The sequence below is a fragment of the Glandiceps talaboti genome, chromosome 3 (assembly GCF_964340395.1).
Source record: "Glandiceps talaboti chromosome 3, keGlaTala1.1, whole genome shotgun sequence".
Taxonomy (NCBI): domain Eukaryota; kingdom Metazoa; phylum Hemichordata; class Enteropneusta; family Spengelidae; genus Glandiceps; species Glandiceps talaboti.
The window spans coordinates 3908847-3920916 of NC_135551.1; the positions used below are offsets into that span (position 1 = coordinate 3908847).

The 12070-nt window shown below is 36.6% G+C and overlaps 1 protein-coding gene across 1 annotated transcript in view; it reads left to right on the top strand.

Annotated features, from left to right (window-relative positions):
* Positions 1–3887: 3887 nt before the first annotated feature.
* LOC144432671 (putative neural-cadherin 2) overlaps positions 3888–12070 on the top strand; it is a 35721-nt gene continuing 27538 nt past the window's right edge. Inside the window, exon 1 of the mRNA XM_078120935.1 lies at positions 3888–3976. The gene's annotated coding sequence lies outside the window, so the exon portion shown is untranslated. The remainder of the gene's footprint in view (positions 3977–12070) is intronic.

The window sequence follows — 12070 nt, forward strand, 5'->3', positions numbered from 1 at the left end:
TTAATAGCATCTTGGCAGTAAGAGGTAGGGGGGCGAGCTTTATTAGACTAGGATATCTCCACCTCCTGTGGGGGTCCTAGGTTGTCTTTCCTTTAGAAGCCTTGGAGGCTTTTACTCTTAAAAGCCAACTACGTTAGGCTATTCACAGTCTTTCATGCAATAACTTCAAGACAGTACCATCAAGTATCAGAATTTAAACTATCCTTTACACATATAGTGTTGAAATATGTTCTTAAAAAGTTATATTGCATCATTATAGTTAAGTTCAGCACATCTGATGGTGGTATCATTGGCAGGGGAGATTTGGAGAGTTTCTTTACTTTAAGAGTCTTTTTAGGCAATGATTTCACATCTCTATAAAATAGTACATCTAAAATTAGCAATTAATGTTTATGAAAAGTTTAATACCATTATGACAGTAAAACATTAGTGCATCTGATTGTTGGTTAACTGCATGAGTGACCTCTGGGGTGAGGAAGTTCAAGCCGGTCTCCCCTAGCTAGATCTAGATCTGGAAATGTTTTGGCTCTATCAAGGCAACTGTAGGTTATTTATATCCTTTACATGTATATGTACTATAATTTTTCACAGCTTCGAAAAGCTTAAGTTAATGTATGTTGTAAATGAGTTTTGCATGACACATAAAATCGGCCAGGTAGTGTCCGTACGTAACATTAGTATTGTGGCATTACTGTTGCAGATATAGTAAACTCACTGATTAGAGAATGTAAGGTCCTCATACCAACTACATGTATTATGTATAATACAAACTGGAATCTGATGAGATGTGGTGTCCGAAATAGAAAACATACAATGCGTATTAATCCCTCCATACTGAATAGTAGAACAATTTAGATTAGCTTCTTTAAATCTATAAACTATTTGTACCATTACGGAACTTTTGCCGCAAAGTGCAATCTGTGAAGGATATTCACTATTTCACTATTGATTGTGAAATACCCAAGTATGTAAATGACATATGTTCTGTAACTAGTGTGGTAGGTAATACATTGTATATGTAAATGTAAAGTTACGTTTGAGCGTAATATTTAAAAAATGGGGATAAGAAAAAGTTCCACAGTTCAGAAAAGGCCATCCCACTGTAGATTCATGGATTTTTTTCTTCCATCAAAATGCAAACACAGTGACCCACCCTATCGAAAATTTTCAAAACAGCCACTGCCAATTTCGAAAACAGGGTGACCCCCTACTAATCCGCCCCCCCCCGACCGAAGAAACTGACCGGTCCCTAAATGCACAAACCCTATACTTCCGATCCCAAGTTATAACTTACACACGATTATAATATAATGTTGATGTTCCTGTTCCTAGATCCTGTTCCAAACCGCATTTTCTCCTGACCGGTGAAAATGCGGTCAGGAATAAAAAGGGACCAGAGTCTAATAAGATTCGATGATAACGAATCTATCCCACCGCTGCCACCACATCAATAACTTTAATGATATTGGTTATTTTTTACTATTACCACCACGATGAATTTGTGTGAAGGCACTGTATTAATTAATCCTGCGCTTGGATGTAAATGGCAGAATAGCCTGGAATCCATGCGAATGAGGTTTTGAATTCGTTTTTCCCATCATGGGGAAATGAAAAATCAAAATCGCCACTCACCTGAATTCTAGGCTATTAGGCAGAACTGAAAGTCAGACCCAAAAGACTAAACAGATGCACAACCGACATTGTATGGACCGAGGTCAACATTCCCACTACAGGACATTATTGCTAATGTTTAATGAAATAAGTTAGTACAGTAAAATGTAAAAGTAAAAGTAATTCTCCACTTAGGGAGCCTTCAGTATTTACGGGGGGGGGGTTCATATTTTTCATTATAATGTTGGAGGGGGGGGGGCGGTCACATTTTACAATCCGTAGTTTTGTAACCAAATTGGAGATTCAATGATTGTCAATTTGTTTTGTGTGTTTTGAGATGTAAAAGTGAGATGAGCACTCAACATTTATTTTTACGAATACTTTATATGCCAAAATACAAATACATATATTGTAACAAAATAGTGTACCATCTCACCTTGTCACTCACACTCTCCGTGAATGTTGATGTTAAAATATCTACATATAATTAACAGTTATTATAGTAACGGGTGCCAAGTTCTTTTATTGAAGAAATACATGTATACCCTTTCAAATCTGTACTGCACTTTGGCATTCTCCATCTCCGTTGCAAAATATAACTCTGCATAAACAATAAACAAATAAATATCATTAAATAGAACAATAAACATGAATTACTTCTGCAATATAATTTACAAACCAGATCAGGCAGAGTATGCACAACATGAAAAACATGTTTTAGATACTAACTAGATTGTGTACGATTACAAGAGAAAGCTAACTAGCCCGTCTTTAACTGTTTGTCACTTTATCTGTGCAAATCATTTGCTTTCTAATACAGAGTCAAAATGATTTAATTTGTATGTATATATAATGGGAAGATTGATTAACGTTCAGTATGTGCAATTGTCATTGGGAGGGTCATGTTTTACATAATGGAACAAGGGGGAGGGTCACTTTTTACAAATGGAGAATGGGGGGAGGGTCATGTTTTAATTTTACTTAACAGACCATGCGTGATTTCCCCGGCTCTCACCCCTGTAAATAAGGCTTCCTTATTTCATTTTCTAGCTCTATGGCCCACTCCTTAGAAGCAAGGCTCCCTTATTTCATTTTCTAGCTCTATAGCCCACTCCTTAGAATCAACTTGTAAAATCCGATCAACCCAATTTCACCGGCCTTCCCTCACCTGTAACTACCGGAGGGGGCCCTAATGGACGCTTCGGCGGAAAATTAAATTAAAGTCTATGAAACTTAAAATTAAGTAGATGGGCATATACTGTTCTGGTATTCCCGTTATGGTTTACATAAATCTTTGCAAAATAAACAGCATTACTCAAATTATGCTAAGACGCTGGACGAGACTCAGTTTATGACGTGTTTTGTGAACTGCAAACTGAGGTTTATTTTGAGTTTTGTTTGGTGTAGTATATCTCCAAACAATACGGCTTTGGTCATTGTGGATTATTCGTGTTGCGCTTGTACTGTACTAGACACATATTTGTTGTACAATGTGGACTATTTGTGTTCTACTGGAAGACTGTTGACTATTCGTGTTCCACTAGTCTAGTCCTTATACTGTACCGTTACGATTTACACCTCCACTAGTCTAGTTCCTATATTATACGGTATCGTTATGATTTACACCTCCACTAGTCTAGTTCCTATACGATTTACACTTCCGCTAGTAAGGTTCCTATACAGTATCATTACAATATACACCTCCACTAGTCTAGTTCTTATAAGGTATCATTACAATATACACCTCTACTAGTCTAGTTCCTATACAGTATCATTACAATATACACCTCTACTAGTCTAGTTCCTGTACAGTATCGTTACGATTTACACCTCCACTCATGTTGACATCCATACTATGTTCTACTATTGTGCTGTCTGAAACTGACGGGTGTGAACATCGCCTTTATTTATTACTATACCCTGCTATCATAACTAAATCTTACAAGCAGTTACATAAGGAAATTAAAATATGTGTACATCTGTCTGTCTGTCTGTCTGTCTGTCTGTCTGTCTGTCTGGCTGTCGATGTATGTGTGTGTGTGTGCGCGTGCGTGCGCGCACGCACGTGTGTGTGTGTACAAATTTGTATGTACTTGCGTCTTATGACTATTGTCAATCATAAACTGTAGCGGCGCTCTTTCAGAGTGCAAGCTCCTATTAAACAAACATCTGACTGCTCTGGCTTGCCTCTGACTTGACTATCGAATTTATGATTCCCATAAATCGTGAGTATGTCAACCTGTCAAACAGTATACCTTACAAATTGCATACCAAGACACGTACAAGAACAGACGAGGTCGTTGAGAGGGAAGCTCACAGCAGCGGGCAACCACGGACAGTTATAAAATTTTAGCCTTCTCATTCGGTGAGTACCAATTCTGTACCAATACAGGATTCTGTCTATCCATTTACCATGTACATTGTATATAATATCGTAAGTTGAGCAGGGGCACTCAGCCCTGAATATCATATATATATATAAAAAGTCGCCAAAACAGACGAAAAAACCCTCAAAATCGCAGCAAAACGCCACAGTTATTGCAGCTAATATATATGGTGTTTAATACGTCAGCGATACATTTCAGATAAGACATTTGTATAGACCATGCATGAAATAGTGTAGGATCTATATGTGTCATTGAAGTTATATGATCGAAATAAGCTTACATACATTATAAATGGGGGAAGTTGCTTAATGTTTCACTAGGGAAAACACACGGCAACAGATAGCTGCATATAGGTGTTAATAAACTTTATATGTTGTTTTTGTGTACAAACAAACTCTTCAGACACTATAGACTCTATACTAGCCCGGTGTCTTGGCTATCTAGCCCGGGGTCTTGGCTATCTGGTTTGAAAATAGAATTCACCAGAACATGTATACAGTCAAACGAGTATGCTGAATTAAATTTAAAGATTAAGTTTTTGGGCTACCAAGGCAGTATGTGGCGTCAGATAGGCAAGTCTTTGGGCTATCTAAACATGTATTTTGCCACAGGCACTCGAATTAATATGTATGTAAATAAGTCTTATTTACATACAATACATATTTTTTCTACACATTGATTTGAGTGCCTGTGCATTTTGCCATTTATTCAAAACAGAAAACAAGCTGTTCGTAATTTTGTTAAGTTTTCGTAGAAGCACGGAAGTACGGATGTGACATTTCTCATTTGACCTGTTAGGGGAACTTTTAAAAGAACAATTTTTGAGATAAGGGATAAAAATCGATTTTCTGTTTTGTGGCCATATAAGTATCCCTCATGTTATACATTCGGACCATGATGTGGCGACCATTTCGTAATCAGCATAAATATTACTTTGAGGTCTAACCTAGGTCACCGCGTATGCACGGTATATATCAACATATACATACAGATTAATTCAAGTGCCGGTACATGTATATGTAGCCTAAACATAGTGTACGACAGCCGTTATTTTGGCCTTCTGAACTTTTTGTATATAATAAACAAGTTTGCTACAAATCAAATCAAATTTGTTTTGATTTATACTTGTACATGGTCGCTTATATTTGCAATACTTTACTAACAATTCGAAGCATTTTCGAGTGATGCAGCGACACCGTTTTATGATTGTGTTATTACAGGTAGTATCACTTCTGACTCAGTGGCAAGATCTACGTATATCTATGACATGCTTATGGACACTGTGCACTCAATAAATAATGTTATGGGACCATGTCAAGTCGTGTCATACCATAACGGTCTACAATTCAAGATTGTCACAATTCAGTCATATTGACAATGAGTTATATGTTTGCAGTTCAGTAATTGTCAAATAATCAGGTTTTTCCTTCGATGTATGTAAACTAAACCAAACGCTGTGTAAACGATGTTTATTGATGCATGTATACTGGAATGTTTACTTCTAGACATGTAATCGTGATTTATGAAAGTTAGGTTAGGGTTTTATTAGTCCATGTTTGGATAAATGTTTGACATAGCTGTGTTGTTGAGATTGTAAGGCACGTACTGTCTACACAATCGAATCGTTGTACAACCTCCCGTTTGACCCTGCGTAAGTTGTAAGTAATATCCTTAATGACATACAAGCCTAGGGTGGCTAAATGCCAATGACATTCTACAATATTTTTACGTAATATTAATTCGCACCGCTCATGCACTAAGGGAGCGTTAATATTTAGCTTCCGGGGGAGGAGGCGATCGTGAACTCCCAGCATGAAAATTTATGATTTCAATAATATGCACAACTGAACAACGGTTCAGTAGTGCTATAGGTATGTATGTATGTATGTATGTATGTATGTATGTATGTATGTATGTATGTATGTATGTATGTAGAAAGAAATGTATAAGGAACTTGTGAGACAGTCCGAATAAATAGATGTAATCCGACGTTTCGAATAAATATTCTTTTTTTAAGGTATTCGAAGGCAAGATATAAGCTTATTAGGTAAATACCTGAATATATTTGAATGTTATGGAACAGAACGACAACCGCACATGATTAACGGTTATACGTGTGAAAAGTTAAAATATTCACACGCACCAAATAGAACCGCAATAGAAAACGCCTGAAATGTAAAATAAGCGTGGTTAGACTGGGAATGACGTGAATAATCTATCAATTCCAAGGGGTTCCAGCGTTCCGAGACGGAAAACGATTTCCTCTTCCTTCAACCTCAATAGTTTCTCATCGCCAGAAACCTTACAAAATCCTGAAATATACATATCTGATACTGTGAAATGACTTTGTGATATCAATCTATTTACGTAGTAGAAGAAGTGTATTGGCTTTTTGAAATGAAATCATTCAAATTTACAGTGATACGCATACATACATACATACATACATACATACATACATACATACATACATACATACATACATACATACATAACCCTGTCCCGACACACAAATTCTGATCCTGTTTCGATTCGGATCGAATTCAGTTCCTCCTGTCCCCATATGCCCTTACTGTTGTAAACCGATTTAGTTGAACCGGTTCGAAACTACCTCAGGGGGTGGTTTCGATTCGGTTCAAAGTAAATCGGTTCGGAACAGGTTTAACTTGTCGTAGTTAGGACAGGAAAAACCGACTTAGAACCGATTTAACTTGAATCGGTACAATGTCCATTACCCACAGCTGCGCACTTGAATCTTGACCTCCAGGTTAAATTTTGCAAGTTACATGCTTTGTACGCCGACACCTTCACTTTGGAACACAACTGGATCTGGAGTACGTGAAGTATTATCCAACACAAGATGGCATCACCTGAGCATGGAATGTTCAGCAATAAATGAGTGACAAAAACAACCACTTGATTGCTGTAAAACCTTATTTATTATGGATTCATCAACACCTAAAAGAAGTCTTTTTGCCAATCGCAAAATTTCTCAAATTGATAGACACTTCTTTCCCATTTGGCGGTAGTTGTCACAACCAGAAATGATCGCGATCGTGTAGTATTTGACGAACTTGCATCGATTAAGGTTAACCCCACGGCCCGTGCACGACTTTCTACTTGTTACATTACTAAAATTACTTACATGTCCCTATAATTTCTTGGGTTTATAACATCCGATACAGTTTTAAGGATCATTTGAATCCAAAATCAAGACGGGTTCGCTCTTGGGACACATCAAACAACAGAGAGATAACAACAATGTGTGTACGACATGTCATGTACTCTTGTTAACGAAAGTTAACGGGAAGAGCCGATCGTTCGATCATACCGGCCACATTTTATATGGTCATCACCCTAATTGATTTTAACAGAATTTATGTGGAAAAGACGTTGTCAAAAAGGTTCAAAGCTAGGCCGTGTTGCATGTCACGTTGGGATACGCCCGACATCGTGAAACTTACACGAACGACAATCCGGAAATTACCGATGCGATGTCACGCATTTGAGGTCAACTCTGAAGTCTCGAAGACAGCCTGGTTCAGCATGATTAGATCCGTTTATTGAGGTGAAAACAAAAGGACCGATCGTCAAAAATAATTATTCAGCAATGGTTTTAGTTATTTTGGAGATTTGTACATTTTTTCACGTGATATTTGAAACACGTGAAAGCCGTCAAAGGTCAATGCTCATCGCATTGAATGAATTTTGCTAGTTTAGTTTGCATACCGATGACGATGTAAATGGGTGCATGAAATAGTAAGCGTTGCAATAGGACAAATCGTTCATGTTCCCATTTCCTATTACGAACTAAAACAAATGAATTACGTAAACAGGATCAAATTTAACATGTCGGGACAGTACACCAAACTGAATCGATTCAAATCCATTTCTAACATTTCGTGTCGGGACATAAACTGAATTCGAACCGGTTTAACTGAATCGATTCAATCTGATTCGATTCGAAATCGATTCATATGGGGACAGGGCTACATACATACATACATTTACCCATGCATACAGAACAAATGTATGGATTGCTATTGGTATCATTGAATATAATGAATTTTAGCACTATGTCTGTGATTTTTGAAGTCCCAGTTAAAGTTAGTTGTCGAAAAAGTTGTTCAAATGTCCACTATTCTCAGTACAGGAAAGCTTGACTCGACTTCACTCTGCCTTCGTGATCCCTACATACCCGCGATATGTACACTAGTTTCCACGGCAAATAATAAACACAATTCAAACCGTCGTAACATCTCTAGTACGCAGAAAGTTTACATACTTTATGGTAAGCATGATACCAATGTTGATGGATGGTCTATGTTAAAGCATATTAACTATAGAATTCGACTTTTAGTGCAAATTTCAAAATTAATATATGAGCTTACACTCGAATTTTGTGTTACAACATGACTAACTTTCACAGACATACACAAACTGATAGGAGAGTCGCGTGAACCTAGGGGACTCGATGTTGATTTTTGTATCAGTGTTTGTCAGTTTGGTAGTGATAAGAAGTAGGCTTTTTTTTCGGCACCCTCAAAGACAGTTTTCATTGTACACCACTGATAAAACGACGTTCTGGTCACAGGCGTTTCTACATAACTCCTGCAATGGTTGTAAAGTAAAAAACTGGCTAGTGACATTTCTCTTATAATCATACACAATCTAGTTAGTATCTAAAACGTGCTTTCAATGTTCTGCATACTCTGATCACTTGTAACAGTTCCGTGATATCATTGTCATCATCATCACCTTTACCTTCAGTATTGCCATTATCAGTGTCACTCTAATCTGACTCACTGGTACTACTTGCGCCAGTACATGTATCACTGTCCTTGTTCCCTATGACATTCAAAACTAAATCATCATCATCATCATCATCATCATCATCATCATCATCATCATCATCATCATCATCATCATCATCATATTTTAACAACAACAACAACAACAACAACAACAACAACAACAACAACAACAACAACAACAACAACAACAACAACATTCATGGACAGTGTGAGTGATAATGTGAGATGGTACACTCAACAAAATGCATGTTTTATTAAACAATTTCTTACAATATGTGTATTTTTATTTTTGTATTTTGGCATGTAAAGTACTCGTTGAGTGCTCATCTCACGTTTACATCTCAAAACACACAAAACAAATTGACAATAATTGAATATTCAATTTGGTCACAAAACTACGGATTGTAAAATGTGTGTGGTCACACACATTCAGACATCACTTCACAGTTAGAACCATCCTTTACACAACAACGCTGGGGTTATACTGAAGTGTGTATTTAATCGTATGAAGGAAGGAAAAACGCTATTTGAAGTTACATCTCAACATATAAATATAAGGTGTGCACAAACTGTATGTGCAGTTACTAGGAGTTCAGTGTCTTTGTTTGCTGATACTGTTCAAATATCCAAAAATATATATAATAGTCTATTCCGAGTTACAGTAATATATAACAAATATGAAATAATATGAAAGTGTCTAAATCAATCAATCGATCGCGATGAATTTGCTGTAATTTAGTAATTGAATATATAATCAGTTTGATTTGCATACTTTAGGAATTAACATAATTGGCTCATCGCGACAATGTGACCCTCCTCCAAATATTGTACCGCAAATATGACCCTCCCTAAGAACAGCAGGTTTGTAAAATGTGACCCACTCCCGGTTCCTCCGGCCCTCCCCCTTGTAAATACTGAAGGCTCCCTTAGGCCTGTCGACCCGCAAAATAACGATACTGTGTGTGTATGTATGTATGTATGTATGTATGTATGTACATGTTGTATGTATGTATGTATTTATGTATGTATGTATGTATGTATGTATGTATGTATGTATGTATGTATGTATGTATGTATGTATGTATGTATGTATGTCGGTCGGTCTGTGTCAAAACCGCTCGGCTGATTATTGGTCCCCAATGGGTACGCCCTTAGCAACAGTGAAACAATGATGCAAATTGCAAAGATAACACTAACGTATGAAAATGTGCCTAGCAACAAGCTTTTAAGACCACAGCCATAGCAACAGCCAAAGTGTGGTTAATATTGCAAAGGTGAAAACTGGGAAAGGTAGGCATGTCAATAGAGATTCAAAAACATATGCAAATATGCCTAGCAGCAAGACCACCCCATAGCAACAGCTAAATACAGTTGTGCTACAACACCATTCGTGCTATTTTTACCGGGGGGGGGGGAATTAAAAACCCCAAGCTACCGTTTTAAACATCTTATTATGACACAAAATGACTTCCAACCCTTCCATTTCCTGTATTGTGATAACACTTTGTCCGTAGCACATACATGCGATGAAACTACACCATCTCACTGATTTCTCGATTTCAGTCTGAAGAAATTATCACTAGACACAGACATCCTGAATAATTATCGTCCAATTTCTAATCTTCCCTTCATCAATGGGGTATACCAAGCAACCCCCCCCCCGCCAAAAAACAACAACCCAAAAACCCCCCAAAGAACATTGCCAATTGTGTTGGAGCAGAACTGTAAAATGTGTGATAATTTAAATATAATCTTTATCCACATGCCAATCCATCCTTGTATTACCCATGCAGTATGCATATCAATAACTAGTAGTGCTATTTTCATCTTCTTAGATGCAGACAATGGTCTTTAGGTCAACGCGTATATATATACAAATGTATAAAAATTAATTCAAGTGCCTGTAGTCTTATTGAAACTGTAGTGCCCGACAATCGTTATTTTGGCCTTCTGAACTTTTTGTATATAATAAACAAGTTTGCTACAAATCAAATTTGTTTTGATTTGTACTAAAGTCTTGTACTTGGTCGCTTATGTTTGCAATACTTTACTAACAATTCGAAGGATTTTCGAGTGATGCAGCGACACCGTTTTATGATTGTGTTATAATATGTAGTACCACTTCTGACTCAGATCTACGTATATCTATGACATGCTTATGGACACTGTGCACTCAATAAATAATAATATGGGACCATGTCAAGTCGTGTCATACCATAACGGTCTACAATTCAAGATTGTCACAATTCAGTCATATTGACATTGAGTTATATGTTTGCAGTTCAGTGATTGTCAAATAATCAGGTTTTTCCTTCGATGTATGTAAACTAAACCAAACGCTGTGTAAATGATGTTTATCAATCCATGTATACTGGAATGTTTACTTGCAGACATGTAATCGTGATTTATGAAAGTTAGGTTAGGGTTTTATTAGTCCATGTTTGGATAAATGTTGGACATACCTGTGTTGTTGAGATTGTAAGGCACGTACTGTCTACACAATCAAATCAGTGTAAAACCTCCCGTTTGACCCTGCGTAAGTTGTAAGAAATAACGAGTTTGAAGCTACCATCATATTCATATTCATCTTCACTTTCAAAAGTTGACCTCTACGCTCAATGTGAATATGATAATAGCTTCACATGTTCATCATCAGATTCGAAATCTTCCGAATAGGTACGAACGCGCGTTCGCGGCAAATCACAGAAATCCTTCATTGGCAGTTTGAAATCATTGTAATTACCTTTCACTTGATTTGCGTGGATTTGCATGCTCTCTTTTTATTTTTGCCAGAGTATCCAATTTGCACCATGAATTATTGTTGTCATATAAAAAAACTAATTTGGATGTTTAGTATGCCTTTCCCATATCTTTGAAAATGAAATATCAATATTTGGGTGTACAAAAACCCCTGTATGACTAATGTATGTAATAAAAATAAGTAATTGACTCGGTAGCTTATGGGGTGAGATCCCCGCCAAAATTAGTTGTTACCTTTATTTCAATATGATTTTATCATTCAGTGGCATTATTTCTTATTCCATCATTCTATTATCATTATTTCATCATTATTTTATTCTTATGTCCATCATTATTTCATTATTTCATTCTTAATTGGTTATTATTTCATTCTTATGCCATTATTATATGACCATTATTTCATTCTTATTTGGTCATTATTTCATTCTTATTTGGTCATCATTTCATTCTTATTTGGTCATTATTTCATTCTTATTTGGTCATTATTTCATTCTTATG